The sequence below is a fragment of the Hippopotamus amphibius genome, chromosome 13 (assembly GCF_030028045.1).
Source record: "Hippopotamus amphibius kiboko isolate mHipAmp2 chromosome 13, mHipAmp2.hap2, whole genome shotgun sequence".
NCBI lineage: Eukaryota > Metazoa > Chordata > Mammalia > Artiodactyla > Hippopotamidae > Hippopotamus > Hippopotamus amphibius.
In genome coordinates, this window is record NC_080198.1 from 89,283,164 (window position 1) to 89,307,631 (window position 24,468).

At 37.6% G+C, this 24,468-nt stretch overlaps 1 long non-coding RNA gene across 1 annotated transcript in view; it reads right to left on the reverse strand.

The window, feature by feature from the left end:
* The window catches only part of LOC130835314 (uncharacterized), a 58,826-nt gene extending 34,627 nt beyond the window's left edge, over positions 1–24,199 (reverse strand). Inside the window, exons 1-3 of the long non-coding RNA XR_009048862.1 lie at positions 24,100–24,199; positions 12,835–12,899; positions 9,280–9,338 (exon numbers count right to left, since the gene is read on the reverse strand). This is a non-coding gene — a long non-coding RNA (uncharacterized LOC130835314). The remainder of the gene's footprint in view (positions 1–9,279; positions 9,339–12,834; positions 12,900–24,099) is intronic.
* Between the last annotated feature and the right edge of the window lie 269 nt (positions 24,200–24,468).

The window sequence follows — 24,468 nt, forward strand, 5'->3', positions numbered from 1 at the left end:
TCCATAGTGGCTGCGCCAACAGTGTAGGAGGGCTCCCTCTTCTCCACACCCTCTCCAGCATTTATGTTTGTAGATTGTTTTAATGATAGCCATTATGACCTGTGTGAAGTGATACCTTATTGTAGTTTTAATTTGCATTTCTCTAATAATTAGTGATGTTGAGCATCTTTTTGTATGCATTTTGGCCATCTGTCTGTCTTCTTTGGAGAAATGTCTATTTAGGTGTCCTGTCCATTTTTTGATTTTTTTTTTATTGAGTTGCATGAGCTGTTTGTATATTTTGGAGATTAATCTCTCATTGGTTGCTTCATGTGCAAATATCTTCTCCCATTCTGAGGGTTGTCTTTATGTTTTGTTCATGGTTTCCTTTGCTGTGCAAAATCATTTGAGTATAATTAGGTTCCATTTATTTATTTTTACTTTTATTTTCATTATTTTCAGAAAGTAAGTTTACTGGATATAGATCTTGCTGCAATTTATGTCAAAGAGTATTCTGCCTACGTTTTCCTCTAAGAGTTTTATAGTATCCAGTCTTACATTTAGGTCTTTAATCCATTTTGAGTTTATTTTTGTATATGGTGTTAGAGAATGTTCTAATGTCATTCATTTACGTGTAGCTGGTCCTGTTTTCCCAGCACCACTTACTGAAGAGACTGTCTTTTCTCCATTGTGTATTCTTACCTCCTTTGTCATAGATTAATTGAACATAGGTGTCTGGGTTTATTTCTGGGCTTTCTATCCTATTCCATTGATCTATATTTCTGTTTTTGTGCCAGTACAATACTGTTTTGATGACTGCAGCTTTGTAGTATAGTCTGAAGTCAAGGAGCCTGATTCCTCCAGCTCGGTTTTTCTTTCCCTAGATTGTTTTGACTATTCATGATCTATCATGTTTCCGTATAAATTTTAAATTTTTTGTTCCAGTGCTATGAAGAATGCTATTGGTAATTTGTTAGGGATTGCATTGAATCTGTAGATTACCTTGGGTAGTACTGTCATTTTGACAATATTGATTCTTCCAATCCAAGAACATGGCATCTCTCCACCTGTTTGTGTCATCTTTGATTTCTTTCATCAGTATCTTACAATTTTCTTTTTTTTAAAGAACTTTTGAGATATAATTGACATACAATAAACTGCATATATTTAAAGTGTATAATTTGATATTTTTTCTTACTGGTAATGTATATATGGTAATTCTAATCTCCCATTTCATCCCCCTATTTCCCCCCTTGGTGTCCATATGTTTGTTTCCTACATCTGTCTCTATTTCTGCCTTGCAAACTGGTTGATCTATACCATTTTTTCTAGATTCTGGACATATGCTTTAATATACAATATTTGTTTTTCTCTGACTTACTTCATTCTGTATGACAGTCTCAGTCTATTCATGTCTCTACAAATGTCCCAATTTCCTTTCTTTTTATGGCTGAGTAATATTCCATTGTATATATGTACCACATCTTCTTTATCCATTATTCTGTTGATAGACATTTGGATTGCTTCCATGACCTGGCTATTGTAAATAGTGCTGCAATGAACATAGGGGTGCATGTGTCTTTTTGAATTATGGTTTCCTCTAGGTATTACCCAGTAGTGGGATTGCTGGGTCATATGGTAATTCCGTTTTTAGTTTTTTAAGGAACCTCCATACTGTTCTCCATAGTGGCTGTATCAATTTACATTCCCACCAACAGTGCAAGAGGGTTCCCTTGTCTCCACACCCTCTCCAGCATTTACTGTTTGTAGGCTTTCTGATGATGCCCATTCTAACTGGTGTGAGGTGACAGCTCATTGTAGTTTTGATTAGCATTTTTGTAATAATCAGTAACGTTGACCAGCTTTTCATGTGCCTCTGGGCCACCTGTTTGTCTTTTTGGAGAAATGCCTATTTAGGTCTTTTGCCCATTTTTTGATTGGGTTGTTTTTTTCTATGATATTGAGCTGTATGAACTGCTTATATATTTTGGAGATTAATCCTTTATCTGTTAATTCGTTTGCAAATATTTTCTCCCATTCTGAGGGTTGTCTTTTTATCTTGTTTATAGTTGCCTTTGCTGTGCAAAAGCTTTTAAGTTTCATTAGGTCTCACTTGCTTATTTTTGTTTTTATTTCCATTACTCTAGGAGGTGGGTCAAAAAAGATCTTACTGTAATTTATGTCAAAGAGTGTTCTTCCTATGTTTTCCTGGCCTTACATTTAGGTCTTTAATCCATTTTGAATTTATTTTTGTTTGTGGTGTTAGGGAGTGTGCTAATTTCATTCTTTTTCATGTAGCTGTCCAGTTTTCCCAGCACCACTTATTGAAGAGGCTGCCTTTTCTCCATTGTATATCTTTGCCTCGTTTGTCATAGATTAGTTGACCGTAGTTTATCTCTGGGCTTTCTATCCTATTCCATTGATCTATATTTCTGTTTTTGTGCCAGTACCATATTGTCTTGGTTACTGTAGCTTTGTAGTATAGTCTGAAGTCAGGGAGTCTGATTCCTCCAGCTCTGTTTTTTGTTTTGTTTTTTTTTCCTCAAGATTGCTTTGGCTATTAGGGGTCTTTTGTGTCTCTATACAAATTTTAGGATTTTTTGTTCTAGTTCTGTGAAAAATGTCATTGGTAATTTGATAAGGATTGTATTGAATTTGTAGATTGCTTTGGGTAGTATATTCATTTTCACAATGTTGATTCTTCCAATCTAAGAACATGGTATATCTCTCCATCTGTTTGTGCTGTCTTTGATATCTTTCATCAGTGTCTTATAGTTTTCTGAGTATAGGTCTTTTACCTCCTTAGGTTTATTCGTAGGTGTTTTATTCTTTTTGTTGCAATGGTGAACAGAATTGTTTCCTTAATTTCTTTCTGATCTTTCATTGTTAGTGTATAGGAATGCAAGAGATTTCTGTGTGTTAATTTTGTATCTTGCAACTTTACCAAATTCATTGATTAGCTCATGTAGTTTTCTGGTGGTATCTTTTGGATTTTCTAGGTATAGTATCATGTCATCTGCAAACAGTGACAGTTTTAATTCTTCTCCTCCAATTTGGATTCCTTTTATTTCTTTTTCCTCTCTGATTACTGTAGCATAGACTTCCAAAACTATGTTGAGTAGTAGTGGCAAGAGTGGACATCCTTGTCTTATTCCTGATCTTAGAGGGAATGCTTCCAGTTTTTCACCATTGAGAATGATGTTTGCTGTGGGTTTGTCATATATGGCCATTATTATGTTGAGGCAAGTTCCCTCTATGCCCACTTTCTGGAGAGGTTTTATCATAAATGGGTGTTGAATTTTTCCAAAGCTTTTTCTGCATCTATTGAGATAATCATATTTTTTATTCTTCAATTTGTTAATATGGTTTATCACATTGATTGATTTGTGTATATTGAAGAATCCTTGCATCCCTGGGATAAATCCCACTTGATTATGGTGTATGATCCTTTTAATGTGTGGTTGGATTCTGTTTGCTAGTACTTTGTTGAGGATTTTTGCATCTAAATTCATCAGTGATATTGGTTTTCCTTCCTCTGCAATTTTTTGGAAGAGCTTAAGAAGGATGGATGTTAGCTCTTCTCTCAGTGTTTGACAGAATTCATCTGTGAAGCCATTTGGTCCTGGACTTTTGTTTGTTGGAAGATTTTTAATCATAGTTTCAATTTTATTACTTGTGATTGGTCTGTTCATATTTTCTATTTCTTCCTGATTTAGTTTTGGAAGGTTATACCTAAGAATTTGTCCATTTCATCCAGGTTGTCCATTTTATTGGCACATAGTTGCTTCTAGTAGTCTCTTCTGATGTGTTTTATTTCTGCAATGTCTGTTGTAATTTCTCCTATTTCATTTCTAATTTTATGATTTGAGTCCTCTCCCTCTTTTTCTTGATGAGTCTTGCTAAAGGTTTATCAATTTTATCTTCTCAAAGAACCAGCTTTTAGTTTTATTGATCTTTGCTATTGTTTTCTTTGTTTCTATTTCATTTATTGCTGCTCTGATCTTTATTTCTTTCCTTCTACTAACTTTGGGTTTTGTTTATTCTTCTTTCTCTAGTTTCTTTAGGTGTAGGGTTAGATTGTTTATTTGGGATTTTTCTTGTTTCCTGAGGTAGGATTGTATTGCTATAAACTTCCCTCTTAGAAATGATTTTGCTGCATCCTATAGGTTTTGGATCATTGTGTTTTTGTTATTTGTCTCTAGGTATTTATTTCCTCTCTGATTTCTTTAGTGATCTCTTGGTTATTTAGTAGCATATTGTTTAGCCTCCATGTGTTTGTGTTCTTTACATTTTTTTCCCTGTAATTGATTTCTAATATCACAGTGCTGTGGTCAGAAAAGATGCTTGATAGGATTTCAATTTTCTTAAATTTACCAAGGCTTGATTTGTGACCCAAGATGATATCTATCCTGGAGAATGTTCCATGTGCACTTGAGAAGAAAGTGTAATCTGCTGTTTTTGGACAGAATATTCTATAAACATCAATTAAATCTATCTGGTCTATTGTGTCATTTAAAGCTTGTGTTTCCTTATTAGTTCTCTGCCTGGATGATCTGTTCATTGGTGTAAGTGGGGTCCCTCACTTAAAGTCCCCCACTATTATTGTGTTAGTGTCAATTTCCTCTTTTATAGTTGTTAGCATTTGCCTTATGTATTGAAGTCCTCCTATATTGGGTGCATATATAATTGTTATCTTTTCTTCTTGGATTGATCCCTTGATCATTATGTAGTATCCTTTCTTGTCTCTTGCAACATTCTTTATTTTAAAGTCTATTTTATCTGATATGAGTATTGCTACTCCAGCTTTCTTTTGAAATTCCATTTGCATGGAATATCATTTTCCATCCCCTCACTTTCAGTCTGTAAGTGTCCCTAGGTCTGAAATTGGTCTCTTGTAGACAGCATATATATGGATCTTGTTTCTGTATCCATTCTTCCAGTCTGTGTCTTTTGGTTGGAGCATTTAGTCCATTTACATTCAAGGTAATTATCAATGTGTATGTTCCTATTACCATTTTCTTAATTGTTTTGGGTTTGTTTTTGTAGGTCTTTTTCTTCTCTTGTGTTTCCCACCTAAAGAAATTCCTTTAACATTTGTTGTAGGGCTGGTTTGGTGGTGCTGAATTCTCTTAGCTTTTGCTTCTTTGTAAAGATTCTCTTTTGATTTCTCCATTGAATCTGAGTGAGATCCTTGTTAGGTATTCTTGGTTGTAGGTTCTTCCCTTTCATCACTTTAAATATATCATGCCACTCTCTTCAGGCTTGCAGAGTTTCTGCTGAGAAATCAGCTGTTAACATACCAGGGAACTCCCATGAGACTTTGTTATTTTTCCCTTGATGCTTTTAATAATTTTTCTTTGTCAATTTGATTACTATGGTGTGTTTCTCCTTAGGTATATCCTGACTGGGACTCTCTGTGCTTCCTGGACTTGGGTGGCTATGTTCTTTCCCATTTAGGGAAGTTTTCGACTATAATCTCTTCCAATATTTTATCGGGTCCTTTCTCTCTCTCCTCTCCTTCTGGGACCCCTATAATGCAAATGTTGGTGTATTTAATATTGTCCCAGAGATCTCTTAGGCTGTTTTCATTTCTTTTCATTCTTTTTTCTTTATTCTTTTCCACATCAGTGATTTCCATGATTCTGTCTTCCAGGTCACTTAACCATTCTTCTGCCTCAGTTATTCTGCTATTGATTCCTTCTAGTGTATTTTTCTTTTCAGTTATTTTATTCCTCATCTGTTTGTTCTGTAATTCTTGTAGGTCTTATTAAACATTTCTTGCATCTTCTCCATTCTTTTTCCAAGGTCCAGTTGTTTTTCTGGAGTTTTATCTTGTTCCTTCATCTGGTACAAAGTTCTCTGCCTTTTTATTTTGTCTATCTTTCTATGGCTGTGATTTTCATTCTGCAGGCTGCAGGAGGATAGTCCTTCTTGCTACTGCTATCTTCCCTCTGGTAGATGAGGTTATCTAAGAGGCTTGTGCATGCTTCCTGATGGGAGGGACTGATGGTGGTAGGTAGAACTGGGTGTTGCTCTGGTGGGCAGAGCTCAGTAAAACTTTAGTCCACATGTCTGCTGATGGATGGGGCTGAGTTCCCACCCTGCTTGTTGTTTGGCCTGAGGTGACCCAGCACTGGAGCTTACAGGCTTTTTGACGAGGCTAATGGCAGACTCTGGGGGGGCTTACACCAATGAGCACTTCCTGAAACCCAAGCTGCCAGTATCCCTGTCCCCACAATGAGCCACAGCTGTCCCCTGCCTCTGCAGGTGACCCTCCAACACCAGCAGGTAGGTCTGGTTCAGCCTCCTGTGGGGTCACTGCTCCTTCCCCCTGGGTCTTGGTGTGCACACTACTTTATGTGTGCCCTCCAAGAGTGAAGTCTCTGTTTCCCCCAGTCCTGTGGGAGTCCTACAATCAAATCCTGCTGGCCTTCAATGTCCGATTTTCTGGGGATTCCTCCTCCCGTTGCCAGACTCCCAGGTTGGGAAGCCTGACATGGGGCTCAGCACCCTCACTCCAGTGGGTGGACTTCTGTGATATAACTATTCTCCCAGTTTGTGAGTCATCTGCCCAGTGGTTATGGGGTTTGTTTTTATCGTGATTATGCCCCTCCTACTTCTCATTGTGGCTTCTCCTTTGTCTCTGGATATGGGTTGTCTTTTTTGGTGAGTTCCACTGTCCTCCTGTCAGTGATTATTCAGCAGTTAGTTGTGATTCCAGTGCTCTTGCAGGTGAGAGTGAGCACACATCCTTCTACTCCACCATCTTGAAGCAATCTCCTTAGTTTTCTGAGTACAGGTCTTTTGCCTCCTTAGGTAGTTTATTCTCTTTGAATCAATGGTAAATGTGTTATTTTTTATATACTCTAAAAAATCTGTCTTTTAATTGGCATTATTAGACCATTCACTTTTAAAGTAATATTGACATAGTTGGATAAATATTTGCCATGGTTTTTATTTTCTATTTGTTACATTCATTCTTTTTTTCTTATTTCCCTCTTTCTCTGCCTTTTGTCTTAATTGAGCATTTTATATGGTTCCATTTTCTCTCCTCTATTAGCATATCTGTATATTGGGTTTTTTTAATTTATTTATGTATTTATTTGGCTGTGTCATGTCTTAGTTACCGTACACAGGATCTTTTGTTGCAACATGCAGGCTCTTCATTGCAGCACATGGGCTTCTGTCTAGTTGCAGTGCACAGGCTCCAGAGAGCCTGGGCTCAGTAGTTGCAGTGCACAGGCTCTGTTGCCCTGTGGCATGTGGGATATTAGTTCCCCGACCAGGGATTGAACCTGCATCCCCTACATTGGAAGGCAGATTCTTAACCACTGGACCATCAGGGAAGTCTTATCTATTGGTTTTTAACCAATCTAATTCCACTTTCAGATAACACTGTACTGCTTCAAGTATAGTACAAGTAACTTATGAAGAGTATTCACAATTGCTCCCTCCCATCCTTGTGATGTTGCTGTTTTTATTTATTTCTTTACAGGCTATAATTACCCCAAACATTATTACTATTATTACTTTAATAAAATTTTTTGTAGATCAATTAAGAAAAAAATTATTTTACCTTCATTATTTCTTCTCTGACATTCATCCTTTCTTTATGTAGAGTTGAGAGTCTTACCGAGATCACTCTCTTTCTCCAAAAATAAAGTCTTTTAACACGTCTTCCAGCACATGTGAACTCCTTCAGTTTCCCATACTGTATAAGGTAAGCACTATTCTTTTGCTGGAGATGAATTACCTCAATTTTTGTCTGGGAAAGTTGTTCTTTCTCCTTCACTTTTGGAAAATAATTTTACTGGATATAGAATTTTAGGTTAGTGATTTTTTTTCTTTCAACACTTTAAATTTAGAAAATATTTTACCCCACTCTCTTCTTGCTTGCATGGTTTCTGAAGTGATTTGCTATATAATTCTTACTCTTGTTCATTTGTAGGGAAGGCTTTTTTTCCTCCTTCCTCTGGCTCCTTTCAAGATATTCTCTTTTTAAAAGTTGATATGTTACTCAAAAATATTTGTGTTTCTACAGTTCTTATTTAAAAATACCAAATATCTTGGCAATTTTTGCTCATACACCTTACATCATATAAAATTTGAGGTCTAAATTTTTATCCCCATCTTATAGACATCATTCAAGAATTATAGGCATTATAGGCATTAAGAATTAGTGATTTGTAGTCTTCAGAACCTAAATTGCTATGCTACATTTGTTCCCACTGGTAGCATCATGTTTTTTCTAAAATAGTCTAGTAAAAGCAAATGCTGAATGACCAGTCTCCTCATATCAAGCTCTCATCTTTCACTGTGTGGGCTTCTTATCTCCTGGCTTCTGTCTCTGAGTTCCCTCTGGATTTCCCTCCTTGCAGCAAATAAGAAATCAGTGCTAAGCAGTGTGTAGTTATCATCAACACTGTCTTACTTATTGTATAGGTTGCATGTCTAAAAGCAATCATATTTTCTTCTTGTCCACTTGAAACAAAATTCTAATTATAACTACCATACTGGTAACAAACATAATGTTGCTTCAATACACTAACAAAGATTTTCAATTTAAATAATATCCAGGTATAATGTACCCATTGAGGAAAAAAAAGAGCATGAAAGAACTTACACAGTAGAAACACTGCTTGTTGTGTATGCTACAATTAATGACCCAGTATCCTTACTGTAGTGAATGAAAAAATGGCATAGAAATCCAACAAGTTTTCCAGATATCCATCAGTAATGTGTAATTTTCATTTGTTAAATATCTCCATGATTAATGTCAAATTCATAGTTGTAACATTTGTTTTTACATATCTCTAGGCAGGAAGGCCAAATGAGGTCATCCTCCTTACTTGAATCTTTAGTTCTGATCTGGAATAATGAATGTTCTGCTCACCTAAGGGTTCTCAGGCTTCAGAGAGCTTATTTAAGATGTTTCTCAATGGAAATGAGATACAAAATATCCTCTTTCCTCTTTAATAATTTTATCTGATTATCTTTACAGCATTTTTTATACATCTTGCCTACTGGTTTATTCCAATGAAGTCCATGCCAGGATCACCCAGGCTTTCAGTCAATTTTCCAAAAAAATTAAAGAGAAGGGAAGTCCAGAATGTACTCCTTCTCCCCACCTCCTGTGTATTAACATTATGTAATATTTTACTTAGCTAAATTTGTTAGAGTTTGGATATTTGTTTTCACAATTAAGACTAAAATAGAAGTATAAAAAAGCATTTTATATCTATTTTTTAAGAATTCAAAATATATGAACTGAAAAAGAAAAGTAATACAAGAAAATCTCACCATCCATTTCCAATACTGTCCCATTCCAGCTTTTGGTATATTTCACTCTGAAGGTTTCTCTTTAATTATAAAGCAGAAGATAAAGAAGGAGTTAGAGCTTAGAATTCTAAATGTAAAATATTTAAATATTTTAACACATAACATCAGATCTTCAGTATCACATAATATATTCAAAGATATAAAACAAACACAATCAACTATATGTTTAGTTTAGTACAGAGAAAGATCACTGTTTTTAAATTCTCACATCTAGAAGGAAAATGTACAGAAGTAAAATGGAGAAGGGAATCATTTCTGAAGAAAATACTAGAAGCTAACTAGTATATAGATATAATAGTCAATCTTAAAATAACCAACCCCAATTCCTCTTCTCCATGAACCACGTAACATGTCAAGAGGAGCATTTATTTCTCCTCCTTTTGAATCTGGGATGGCTTTTGATCAACAGAGTGCAGAAAAGGAGGCATTAAGCGATATCAGTTTCTGCTTCTCTACCCTTGAAATGTTCGCTCTTAGGGTACTCCCTTTCAGAAACCAAACACATTGAGAGGTCATATGGAGGAAAACTTAAGAGACCTACTTGCCAGCAGTTCTCAGCCAATAGCTGCCAGCCATGTGAGGGAGCAACCTTGGATATTGTAGCCATTCAATCCCCTAGATGACTACAGCCCTAGTTAATGTCATGTGGATAAATCATCTGGCTGAGTCCAATCAACTCACAAAATGGTAAGAGAATGTTAAGTCCCTAAGTTTTGGGGCAGGTTGCCATGCAACAGTTGATATATAAAGATATATGTTATGGAAATAGTTGACCAGTGTGTGAAACTGGTGAACAAAGTCCAATATAGAAGTAAACACATTAGGCTGATGATGGAAAAGGGAATTTAAGATAAGTACCTGGCTAATATATGTATCCTAGTTAAATACAATATCCCCATGCAGGATACAGATTTATTTTTCATTTTAGGTATTTCATTTTATTTATCTGAAAGTAAAGGAGACAATTTTAGAAAGCACCTCTTCATAGTGCAGTTGCATACCTAAGGTGCAAAGAAAAATAGAAGAGTTTAGTGATACTTGATAAAAGCCAATGTTTCTGTTAATTAAAGAGAAAAAGAGCAAAAAGAAGGAAAAAATCCTTAAATATAAGTTATTTCAAAAAGAAAGAAAATTATCAGAAGATTACCAAAAAATATGGAGGCAGCAGGAAGAATAGAAATGAAATTCTGGGAGGAAAAAGTAACTTGTAGTAATAGAAGTAGAACAGTTTTAAGGTGTTACCATGTGCCCTTTTCTCTCATAATCCTTTTTTCATATATGTTGTGGAAATTACCACACTCAATTTTAAATGATTTGTTTACATGTCTGTTTCATATCACTAAACTATAAACATTTCCAGGGCAGAGACCAGTCCTATTACATTGTTATCACTAGGATAATATAGGCATCAATGGATAGGTGTTTAGTGACTGAGTGGATGAATACATGATTTAGTATAAACTGATATGTGAAATTAGTTGTGAAATGCAAAATCTACCTACTGGCAGAAGCAGATCCTTTGTCAGAGATGCCTGTGTTATTTTTATGTGGTATTCTAATTCTCTTGATTTGAGATTCGAAGAAAGCTGGAAAACGCTCTCTTCCAGAGAGCCCAGGAGACTGACCATAATATATAAGGAAGAATGCATATTTTTAAAAATCAATGAATATATACACTAAAACCTAAAGTTTTACAACAGCTCTTAGAGTTGCTGTAAAGTAATTCTCTATATGTACCAATTATTTTAAGTCATTGAGCACCAACTACGTGCTAAGCATTTTATCTGGAGACGTGTGTGTGGATACTCTATGGTGCCTGCTCTAAAAAGGGTCATGGGACATTGGGCAAGACTGAAATGTAAGAAGGGGGTCATTAAAGAAGTGCCTATATGTGCAAAGGATTAGTCTAAAGTCCTTTAATTTTATTATCTTTTTGAAAACACACACTGAGGAATAGTTTTATTCCCATTTGTAGGCAAAATATTAGGATGAGAGATATTCAGTAACTTGTTCAAGGCAAGCTAATAAAATGAGAGCGCCAATATTTAGAAATCATTTCTTTCATTTCTCTGTCTTTCCAGCGCCCAAACTACAAACCGAAATACGAGTTGCCACAATACAATGAGTTGCAAGTAATGACATAAGTCTATGCAAGGTGTTATGAGGGCAGGAGCAAAGCTTGCCTGGAATAAGGAACTTCTGCCTATATGGGATGCTATGATAATGCTCCCATTGTGTCTGCACCCCTATTCTCCACTGTTCGCCACTGGTGTGGCTATTGTGCAGGAACACAGAAAGGCTAGGAGCTTTTGGAGCCATGCAGAGTTGGGCTTAATCCTGATAAATGTGGAAAATGTGTGACTTTGGATAAGTTACTTAGCCCATTGGAGTCTCTTCCTTCCTGTCCATAAAATAGGAATAACCACGTATACCTGATAGTGCTTTATAAGGATCACACATGAGATGTGTTAAGTACTTAGTACAGTGCCTGCTGTAAATACCCTCTTGGCAAGCAATGAGAGTTAGTCTAATGAATTTTTCATTATAGCTACTCTGATTTGTGGTTGTTTGATCTGATTCTGTGCATCTGGATAGGATGTTTTCCCAGAGATCCAAGATTTTGGCAGATACTCCTAGATACTCTTGTTAAAATAAGGGGAGGGACTTCCCTGGTGGTCCAGTGGTTGAGACTCTGCACTCCAATGCAGGGGGCCCGAGTTGCATCCCTGGTCAGGAAACTAGATCCTGCATGCTGCAACTAACGAAACCCGCATGCTGCAACTAAAAGATCCCACATGCAGCAACAAAGATCCCCTGTGTCACAACCAAGACCTAGTGCAGCCAAATAAATAAAATGATAAATAAATATTAAAATAAGGGGAATCTTGGGGAATCTTGGAGCATCTTGGAGCAGTGATTACAGTCTTTAAATTTTAGGCCATATCTCCAGGAACAAGGTATTAAATATCCTTTAGATCCCAGCCCCACACTTTATGATATATTTGTTCTACATTAAGAGGGAAGAAATCATTCATGAATGAAGGCTTTGCTTCATATCGTGGGGCAATTTCTCCCCAGCCTCTCTGGTAGCTATCTTTTGCCTGTGGTTCTAGAGAAGCAAGCAGCATTGGCTCAGTTTGCTAGGAAATGTATTCCTTAAGCATGTATTCTTCACAATATTAAAAATAGAGTATTTGATCAGAGATCTTTAAACACTTCTACTGGTCATACTTTTACTCAGCCCCTGAATTGAACAGAAATAGTTAATTTTCAGAAGGCTGTAAATAAAAAAAATGCAGTGCTTATTTCCACCCCAATCCTGGCCTCATCCAAGCCAAAGATGGCTCTTCGGAATCTAGAATATTAGAGGTCGGAGGGTTTGCGTTCAATTCCCCTCCAGCAGCAGGATAAGGAAGGAGGTCAGAGCTCAGAATCCTGACTCCAGATAACAAGGGTGGCATGAGAAACATAGGAGAAAAGACATGAATTCATTAAACAGCTAGAGCAGGCACTTACCAGATGAATTGGGAAGGAAATTTCTTAGAAGGCCTTCAGAATGTGAAGGAAAAGGAGCAGTTAATCTGAAATACAAAATTGAAAGGCATGGCAGATGCACGATTTTAGTCTTCCAGATAAGATTCCATCCGGAATTCAAAAGCATCTAAAAGAAGCAAGACAATTGGCTGCTGGGCTCAATATGTAAACACAGTGCTGGTTGACACTGTGAAGATGTTTATTAGAAAAGTTAATGCAATGCCAGGGCGGAAGATCAATGTTTAACCTGATTTCATTGCAATCTATTGGCCTGCTTTGGGATACAGAATGCAAAATTAGCAAACCAAAGAAAGGAACATGTAAGGGACTTTTTCATAAGCAAGCTGTCAAGTCATGGACACTGATATTTGTGATTAAAAAAGGAGTCAAGAATTACTTGCATTTTTAGGTAATGCATGCCCTTATATTGTATATGCACATATTTTTATTAATTTGAGGAATACATGGAAATTTCTATTTGCCTCACTATCCAGGTAAGGTCACAAAATGTTAGAGATTCACTGAGTTCAGGTCTCTGATTTTATAGATTAAATACTAGGGAACAGAGCTGCCACATGACTTTCTGGAAGTTACTCAGTGAGGTGGAAGTAAGGTCAGTGAAGTGCAATGACTCGTTTTACAGGTGAAGAAAGAGGGGCAAGAGACCAGTGGAAAGATTGTTGCCTGAGCCATGACTCTGGTCTTGTGTTATTACCTGGTGAACCTGTGCTTGATATATGATGTCTCCTCACTGTAAAAATACTCTTACAATTCCTTGATGAAACTATCCCAAGCGTGTTACTTAGCTAATCCGTATAATATTGTAAACAAGATACAGATCACTTTCCACAGTATAAAAATTAAAATATATATGTGATTGTTGGACTCAGAGATGAGTTAAAAGAGCTTTCTGATGCTCCAAATGAACTCCAGCTTCTCTTTTAACTTGATAAATTTGGATAAAAGCTAATGGCGTTACTGCAGTCTATTTCTACAGTGATTATTAAAGCTGATATTTCAGTCTATATTTGAGAAATTCTTACTGGAAAAGGAAACTCAGAAGTGTTTTGCTTTGTATCACACTTCAGAAAGAGGAACACTCGGAAAAATAATGCCGTGTTTCCTGGGCGTGAGGACGCCTGTTCAGGGTCCTGGGAGAGAGACTGAAGTGCGGGCTTCTGTACAACAGCCCAGGAGTGATGTCACAAACCCCCTGCTGCAGAGCTGGGCCCGCAGAGCACACTCCCGTCCCAGGCACGATTAGCACAACCCCCAGTGCAGCTGTTCATCAAGGGTGACCAATTGAAAAATAAGGAGTCAGCCAATTAATTACATCGTCAGCAATAAATGTTAACAATGGGCTGTAGTGGCAATCCAGTCCCGTGATGCATCCAGACAGCCACCTGTACATCTGTCTTTCCCATCCACTGGGCACTTGTTGCTGCAGAATTGGTTTAGACAAGTGGCTCAGCTGGTCAGGTAGCAGGCAGGCACTGTCTCTCCTCCTCTGTGGGGCTGTCTTTATTAAGTTTTACCTCTTTCAGGGCAATCAACCGGGAGTGCAAACTGGGGATTCAGCAACAGCCCCAGCCCTGATGATAAATAACAGATGACTCATTGAATCTCGTGTTTATTCACTTACTAACATTTGTTGAGAGACTTCTGTTTGCCAGACACATGCCAGAGAAGTAAGTATGTGAGGAGAACTGAGTCCAACTATATAGCAAACATTAATGTACATTAATATAGCATCATAGGGATGTCTGAGTATTTTGTGGCCAATGCACTGGATAGTTGTGCTTTAGAAAAATCCATTTTTATGACCTATGTGGACAATTAAAATTGCTGAGTTCCTCCTTTCTCCAATTCTTTTTGCTACTCCTTTTTCTTTGAATTCTTTGAAACAGTTTTGAAGATGGTTATTAAAAAAATTAGAATAGAAAGGCAGCACAGAACAGTCTTATCTAATACTTGTCTACTTAAAGTAACAGGCTTCACTGTTCTTAATTTATGTTATTGATTAACGTCTGATCTACTGTCCCTTCAGTCAAAGATGTGAATTGCTGCTTTGATAACCATATCTTAATTCCAACTTAATTTCATCAAATTCTAGAAGGATATCACTCCAGTCCCAGTCCTTAGTACCAGGGCATACCTTAGACTCATTTGGCTCTTTCTTCTGTTCAAGGTCAGAAGGAACATTTAGAGATTACAGCTGAAGAACTCTGAACAAACATCACTCTAAGGATTCTTCTATTTCTTCTTTCCTTTGGATCATCTCCTTTCTTTTTCTACTGCTCTATTTTTAATGTTTCCCTCCCATTTCTAACCAGATCTGGACTTCTCATCTCTAATACCTATCCATAAATAGGAAGCACAAGTATTTGAAATGAATGACGCTGAAAGTTTCCTGTTGTTAATTTTAAAAAGCAGGTGAGACACATGTTCTATATGTGTCTCTTGCTAGAGGCACCCCCACCCTCCTTTTTCTTAAAAACAGATCAGAGCCTTTCCCTAAAATGAACAGGAAGTAGAAGAAGAACCAGAAGAAGAATGGGAATTTCAATCTTCCATAGTCCTTTTGCTCCATTTTGCCCCAAATAGGTTTTATGATGAGTTGGCATTTTAAAATAAACATCCTATTACTCTGATGAGAGGAAGAGAACACACTGACATGGGATTTGAAGCAAAATGTAAGTTTGGGTGGAAATGGGTTTTGATGATGCTGTAATAACTGTCTTATTCTTTGAACATTCTTTTCAGGGAAGAAAGAAAATAAAAATAACCTTTTATTTCTTCCTTCTGTCTCTCTCTCTCTTTCCCTCTTCCTCTCCATCCTTTACTCCATTCCTTTCTTTCTTTTTTTCTTTTATCTTGTGTCTAAGTACTCAGTATGTGTCAAGACTGTGCTAGGTGCTAATGAAAAGTAATGACATGGCCTGTGCCCCCAAAGACCTTATAGTACAGTTGGGAAGATTGACAAGTCAGAAAGCAATTTCAATTCCTTGTTTAAGTGCCCTCTACCAGGATTTTATGAAAGCTCTTTTATAAGAGAGATGCCTAACCTAGACTCAGCAGAGTCCTCTAAGCAGAACTCGGAAGACTGATTAAGCATTAGTTAGGTAAATACAGATGTGAATTATTTCAGGGCATTGGAAATATCAGGAACAAGGCTACAGAGCAAAGAGAGAACATAGGACTTTCAAGACATCTTTTTCCTGTCACCTTTCCCCTACCTAATTATGAAAAATCTTGTGAGTTCTAGGGGTGTTTGTCGACATGTCTGTCTGCTTAGAATAAAAAGAATTATACTCATCTAGAGAATGTAGAATTGTCTGAGAATTCCGCTTAGAAATTTCTGGACAGGAGAAAAGAGTATATATGGATAATATAATAAAAACTACTATCTATTGGGTACTTAAAGATGTGACAATCACTGTGTTAAATGATTATAATTTTAATTTAGAATTGTATTACTACTACTAATATTATTGTTATTATTAGGCTTACAAAGGAAGAAGTTAAAGCATTGAGGGTTTAAACAACTTGCCCAAGGTGCCATCCAAACAGGTCTCAAATCCAGCTGTTTGGTTTGATAATCCATCATTTTAATATCTCATACTGCCTTGTGAAAATAAAAAAAAAAATAAAGATTTAAAAGAGCCAAAGCAGGGCTTCCCTGGTGGTGCAGTGGTTGAGAATCCACCTGCCAATGCAGGGGACATGGGTTCGAGTCCTGGTCCAGGAAGATCCCACATGCCACAGAGCAACTAAGTCCGTGCGCCACAACTACTGAGCCTGTGCTCTAGAGTCCATGAGCCACAACTACTGAGCCCATGTACCACAACTACTGAAGCCCACACACCTAGAGCCCATGCTCCACAACAAGAGAAGCCACAGCAATGAGAAGCCCATGCACCGTGGCAAAGAGTAGCCCCCGCTCCCCACAACTAGAGAAAGCTCGCGCACAGCAATGAAGACCCAACACAGCCAATAAACTGACTGATTAATTTTTAAAAAGGAGCCAAAACAAAGACACAAACAAAACATACTTAGGAGGAAGAGCACTAACAGCAGCAGTATTACATTTCCTAGTACCCAAGACACATAAGGTCCCATGTAGGATATTTTTGCAAATATATTAAATAATTATGTTTCTTATATAATGCTCATATAGTTGTTATTCTTATGAGGGTGAGTCAAAAATTATCCTCACTCTGGTTATCTTAAAACTTCTCTTGGCCGCACTGTCTTAGTGCTTTCTGTTCAAGGCTACTGTCTCCCCAGTCACTGCTGTGCAGGTATGAACGTGTTACATAAATTTATTTGTAACGGCTGTGTGAACAAAAATGGATGCCCCACTTATGATCTGCACAAAAGAAGAGCAGCATCAGTGATTCATTCTTTGTGGTCTGAGGTTGTGTGCATCTGCACACTTCTGCCCGCACAGTCGACACTCTGCAAAAACTTTGTTTTGAGGTGTTAAAGCATCCTCCCCATAGTCTTGATCTTGCTCCATCGGCCTTTCACTTGTTTGGTCCCCTGAAAGCAGCCCTACAAGGATGAAGATTCACTTCTGAAGAAGAAGTGAAGACAGCGGTGCATTTGTGGCTCGCAACTCAGCCTAAAACATTTTTTAATAAGGGAATACAAAAGTTTGTTGACAGGTGGACAAGGTATATTGAAAAGCAGATTATGTTGAAAAATGATGTATTTGTCTTGTCTAAAAGTTAATTAAAATAAATTCTACGGCAGGGTGCAGATCATTTTTGAGTCACCCGCATATGTAATATCTTATATACTTGCTTTGCATGTAATTATTTTATTTTTATATAATAATGGTTTTATATTTTACAGTTTAGAATGTGGAAATGAGAAGTACGTATGGGACTTCCCCGGTGGCACAGTGATTGAGAATCTCCTGCCAATGCAAGGGACATGGATTCGATCCCTGGTCTGGGAAGATCCCACATGCTGAAGAGCAACTAAGACCATGCGCCACAACTACTGAAGCCTGTGCACTCTAGGGCCTGCATGCTGCAAATACTGAAGCCCGTGTGCCTAGAGCCCATGTTCCACAACAAGAGAAGCTGCCACAATGAGCAGTCCGCATACTGCAATGAAGAGTAGCCCCTGCTCACTGCAATTAGAGAAAGCCACACGCAGCAAAGGATGTATCATCCTGCTACAGGCAGGAAAAGAAATGAGGACAATAATCCTATTTACAAATAAGGACAGAATCCCAAAGAGTTTAAGTGGCCTGCTCCTGATCACACAGTTAATAAGTAGAGGAGCTGGCATTCAGGTCTTTGTCTTAGGATTCTGACTTGTGTGTGATTTGCTATGACACAAAGTGCTCTAAAAAGGGAAAATGATTACTTAAGAGCAGGGAGTCTGAAAACTTTTTGGGAAAGACGAGATTTAATATAAATATAGATATCATCTGATTAGATATGAAAAGATATATAGATATTAATAGATTAATTGTACATGCCAGTTTACCTGAGATAGCCTCTGAGTAATCTCATCTCTTCCTACCTCCCTCCCCAAAGAGTCCCATTTGGAAGATAAATTGTACAGTTACTTTAGGTTCTGATAAGTGATTCAGAATAAGAAGTGTATCCACTGAACTAGAACCTGTGTATAATTCCTGAAAAAAATACACATGGTATATTCAAATGCAATGAAAAGCCTAGTTTGTTTGGTGTGGAGGCTACAAGTTAGGGAGTATTTGGAGAAGTTTATTGGAGACTTAGTTGAGACCGATTTGTTAGTTGCCAGGCAGAGAAGATGGGGTTTATTCTCATAGTAGGGAGTCACTGAAATATTGGAGCAGGATGGTGGCAGTATTACAGGTGGTGATTTAGAAAGATAAACGTAGGACAAATTGAATAAACATATGGAGTAAAGGGACCAGTTATTAAACAAATTCAGTAGTCTGGATGTGAGTCCATGATAGTTTATACCAAATTGAAAAGAATGGACTACAACTGAGAGCTATTAAGCTGCCACACAAAAAAAGTGTTAAACACTCAAGTGGAAATGTAGAGAAGGCAGTTAAATATATGGAACTGGCGCTCAAAGAGAGGTCTATGTTTAGTCTTGACACAATGGTGACCTTAGACAAGTTACTTAACCACTTTGAAATTCAGGGCTTTTTTTTTTTTTTCACTTAAGAAATTGGAGAACAAATCACACTTCCATGAAATAGCAAGTATCCACTCATACACAAAAAGCTCTGATTATTCATTTGTACATCAAGCAAACTTTTATTGTATTCCTGCTATTGTCAGGGACATCCAGTTATTGGCACTGGAGTATTTTCTCTGAGAAATATACTGCTTACTAGAAATAGTTCTCTTAGGAGCTTATGGTCTAGGAGAGATACACTTAATAAGCCAAAATACACAAGATAGAAGAGGCACAGAAAAACACTACTGAATTTCAGGGTAGGAGTTATTTCCAGTTGTGGGAAGCATTTACAAAGAAGGAAGCAAATGAGTTGGGCTCTGCTAAATTATTAGTATATGGATACAGAAAGATGATGGGATAGAACACGTGTAAGAGAACAACCAATTATAATAATAACAACATCTAACTTTCAGCTTTATATCCTAACAAAATACAACCCAGTGGTTAACTTATCTTGTGTATATGAGGAGAATGAGTGGGAAATAAGCTTATGAATGAGGTCATGAAGAGCCTTTATGCTTTAAATGTTATGCTAAGGAATGTAAAGGAGCCACATTGAGAGATCTGAGGGAAGAGAAAGGAATGACAGTATCAGAGAAGTGCATAAATATTTTGACCATGTTTTAAATGAGTTAGTATAAAAGGGGGTTCTTGCAATAACCTGAGAGAAATAATAACGACGTGAACTGGGATATAGGCAATGAGATTGGAGAGAAGAGGGCGGATGAGAGAAATATTAAAAATGTAGACTTGAAGGTGCTAAATAAACCTGGCTGCATTGGATTGTGGGGTTCATGGAGCAAGGGAAAGAAAACAACCATTGAACATGCTGAAGTTTCAAATCATGAAACATTGATGGAAATAGTGAGGATTAAGTTTGTGTAGAAAAACAATAAGTTCCATTTGGGCTTACTGGGTTTCATGTGTAAGTGGAATAGCCAAGTAGTGATATTTAGCAGATGACTGGAAATGTGGGTCAAAAACTTAGGAGAGAGGAAAAATCTGAAGATTTTAACAATTATCAAATAGATGGAATTGAAGTCATTAGACTGTAAAGGAAAGTCAAGGAAGAAAAGGTAAAGAGAAGACGAAAAATAAACTTAAGGACAAAGATGGAGAATAATAATCTTGAGAGGGTAAGATGAGGTCAAGAACACATAAAAGAAATAGGAAACTAGAATGAGAGCCATGACAAGGTGGTGCCAGATGAAGGGTGGAAGGGTATGGGCCCTTTCGAAAGAAATCATTCTGGGACCTGCCACGGGGGAGAAGAAAGTCTACCATCTTGGTCTTTACAGAATAAATTGAATTTGAATTGGTGGTGGAATGGTCACAGAAATTCAGAGCAGCATCAGAAAGTTGGCCCTGTTGAGGTAGATATGTCTTTTTTTTTTTTTTTTACAGAAGGATCAGATAAAGCTGGGACGACAGCACCTGGTGAAGGAAGTTTAATTAGAATAGAACATTGAGGCGGAAACCTAGAGACAAAAGGAGGATGTGAGTGAACCTTTCTGTGGTTGTTTCAGGGATAAGTTTAAAATACAACAGCTTACCTACTGGGGTTCACCAGGCTTATAAGGAGCCCACAGCAGAAGTTTAGTCTTAGAGGTATGCCTGGAACTGTATGCTCTGGAGCAATATCTATTATTCAAATACTCCTGCTTCACACAGTTACCCTATGACGCCCAAATTCCACTCCTAGGTATATACTGAAGAGAATTATTTGTACATGATAAACTGTATGGTGATGGATGGAAATTTTTGTGAGCATGCTGTGGTGTATGCAGAAGTAGAAATACAATTTTGACCACATGAAACTTATACGATGTTATAAATCAATGTTACCTCAAAAAATAAATTTAAAAATTTGTAAAAAAAAAAACAAAAAACAAAAAACAAAAAACAAATACTCCTGCTTGCCTCCACTTTTTTTTTTCCCCCACCACCAAATGCTTTCACTCAACCTTTATTTTCTGGAAAAAGACCATTTTTTTCAAGTCAACATTCTAGTGTATTAACAGCAGTCCTTCATAATTTTCTATTTTGATTTAACTCACCCAAAGCTAAGGTCATTTCTCTTAGAATGAACTAGACTTGGCTTTTGTGCAGACTGAACTTATTGAAGCTTCAGATTTCATTTAGAGATGAGGGTTCAGAACCTGCACCAGCTCCACTGGACATGTGTGGTAAAGGCAGGGAATCTGCCTTATGACAATGGGAAGTGAATCTGCCACAGCAGCAGGAGGGGATGTGCCCCATCTTGGGGGACACTTTTCCTCCGTTAACGCTAATTGTTTGCTCATTCAGTGTACTTCACTATAATATATCCCACTGGGGATTTTATGGCTCAGGAAAAACCTGTTCTCTGCTCCCAAGGGATCTTTGAAGGGATCTAAAACCATCTGTAAGAACAGGTAAACATTGTTTCATGCTATATAAAAGAGGGCTCCCGTTCTTTTACTAAAATATTTAACGTTATAGAAGATACTGGATGTTTTCAAGAGGAGAAAAGCATAGAGTAGCCAGACCTTTATATCTTCTGTATGTACTCAGAAGGATACTATTTCCAGGTTGTGTCCATTTATTTTGTCCGGTTTTCTTCCTTGTTTGTATCTGACTAGAAGACATCTTCCTGTCTACTGTTCTGTTAGAGCCAAGTAAGAGCTTAGTCTCATAGCTTCTTCCTGGTTAGGTGTGTCCCTTTGGAACTGCACCTATCAATTTCTGCCCCATCCCTTTTCATCCCTAACGTAAATCTCCTTCCCCAAACCAGAGCTTACCTTGGGCACTGGCATTATGTAGGTTTTAGTCTAAAGCTCCATGTAAATATCCAACATCCCTGTAAAATATGCCATATTACAGATGTCTCCATGAGTTCTCTTAAATATCCTACTTCTTAAGTAATACATATTCTTGAGCTTCAACTCTGATTTTTCCATTAGTGCAGACTTTCCAGTTCCCTGCATACTATAACAAATTTATGGCAGGAAGTATAGTAGGATGGGAAGAAATTGGGAGTGATTAATCAGACCAGGGTTCTGGCTTCAGGTTTATTTTTTACTTTGAGCAAATTTCAATCTTCTGAGTCATAGTTTTCCCATCCATAAGATGAAAAGGTTGAGTTAGATAATCTCTAAGAACTGAGGCCAGACCAAGACTTGGCATCTCTCCTTGCCAAGTGATTTGGCAGTCCTTCAAATTGATAATCTTCAAATAATTGTTCAACATGTATTTAGTACAGCCAAGGCCAATAAGGTCAATGCTACAAGGATTCATTTTCCCCACTTGAGGTCCCTGTCTATATTAGTAGCAATGAGATCAATTTCTATTTTCCCAGTTATATGAGGATTCCCTCACTCTTGTTAACTGGCCCTCTATTTCTTATAAATTCTTGCCCTGTTTCAGCACCCTTTATAGATCAGTACTCAAAAGTACCCCTTACTATAGCTCTGATAAGGTCCTTTGGATTCTCTGGAATCTGTATGTGCCTAATTTGACCAGTGGTACTCTGGCCTGCCTATATTCTCCTGCCTGAAATATCTTCACTCTTCCTCTCCCTTCTTTATTCAAGTGGACCAATGTTGTTTTTTCCTATGGACAACTTTCCTCCAACCTCTCGAAAGAAAGAGGTATTCTAAACTCTGTATTCCTGTGTGCTTTTTTATAATTCTTTGAAAAATTATTGCTATAAGTTTTATATATATATATATATATATATATATATATATATCTTTGTTAATAAACTGTGAACGTGGGGAGGTTAAAATCCATGTATTTGGTTTTGTGTCTTATGTCCCTAGCTTTTAGTCTGTTAGTCAACTATTGCTAAAATGATGCTGTACCACATAATAAACCATCTCAAAACTCAGTGTCTGTAATAATATTTTTTTAATTCATGTATCTGTGGATCAGCTGGGAGGGTACTGCTTTAATCTGCAGGTCTGTGAGTTGGCTAGGGCATCTCTGTACCATACACCAAATTCTTTAAAAATCTATTTTAAATTTTTGAAATTTTTCCATATTTATTGAGATATAATTGACATATAACACTGTGTAGGTTTAAGGCATGTAATGCACTGATTTGATACACTTATATGTTGGGAAACGATTACCACTATAGCAGTAGCATCACATCACATAATTACCATTTCTTTTGGATGGTGAGACCATTTAACACATTATTGGCCAGAGACGTATTAATATGTCTTTTGTTACCTGAACAGTATTGACCAGAGATATTTCAATATTCATTTACATAACAAATTGCTGGCCACAGGTGTTAGTTTCTGCAAAAACCCCCCAGTCAATAATGAGCTAAGATCTACTCTCTTAGCAACTTTCAAGTATATAATACAGTATTGTTAACTATAGTCGCCATGCTGTAGATTATACCCATAGAATTTACTCATAACTGTCTGTACCCTTTGACAAACATCTCTCCATTCCTCACACCCACCCAGACCCTGGTAATCACCATTCTAGTCTTTAGATTCTATATATAAGTGATATGGTACAGTATTTGTCTTTCTCTGTCTGACTTACCTCATTTAGCATAATGCCCTCAAGGTATATTCACTCCAGCCTGGATTTGACAAGATGACAGAGTAGAAGAATATGAGCTGAACTCCTCTTATGAAAACACAAAAACAACAACTAACTGCAGAACACCACTGACCAAAAAAATACTGGAACCTACCAAAAAGGATATCCTACTTCCACAGACAAAGAAAAAGCCACAATGAGATGGCAGAAAGGGTGCAATTGTGATAAAATCAAATCCCATACCCACTGGATGGAAAATAATTATACCACAGAAGTTCTCTCACAGGAATGAAAGTCCTGAGCCCCACGTCAGGCTCAAGCCTGGGGGTCTGGCAACAGGAGGAGGAATCCTCAGAGAATCTGGCTTTGAAGCCCAGTGGGGTTTGATCCCAGGAATTCCACAGGACTAGGGGAAACAGAAACTCCACTCTGGGAGAGTGCACACAAGGTCTCAGGCATACCGGGAACCAGGGGAAAAAGCAGTGACCTCAGAAGTGCCTTGGCCAGACCTACCTGCTAGAATTGGAGGGTCTCTTGCAGGGAACAGTGATGGCTCACTGTAGGTTCAAAGACACTGGCAGTGCTAGTTTGGGGGAGTACTCATTGGCATGAGCCCTCCTGGAGGCTTCCATTTTCTCACCAAGACCTGGCTCCACCAAACAGCAAGTAGGCTCCAGTGCTGGGATGCCTCAGGCCAAATAATCAACAGGGCAGGAACACAGACCCACCCATCAGCAGACAGGCTGCTTATAGTCTTTCTGAGCACACAGCTGCCTGCTAAACACACCCCTTGACACAGCCCTGCCCACCAGAGGGACAAGACCAACCTCTGCCCAACAGAGGGAAGGAACCAGTCCCTCCCACCAGGAGGCCTGCACAAGC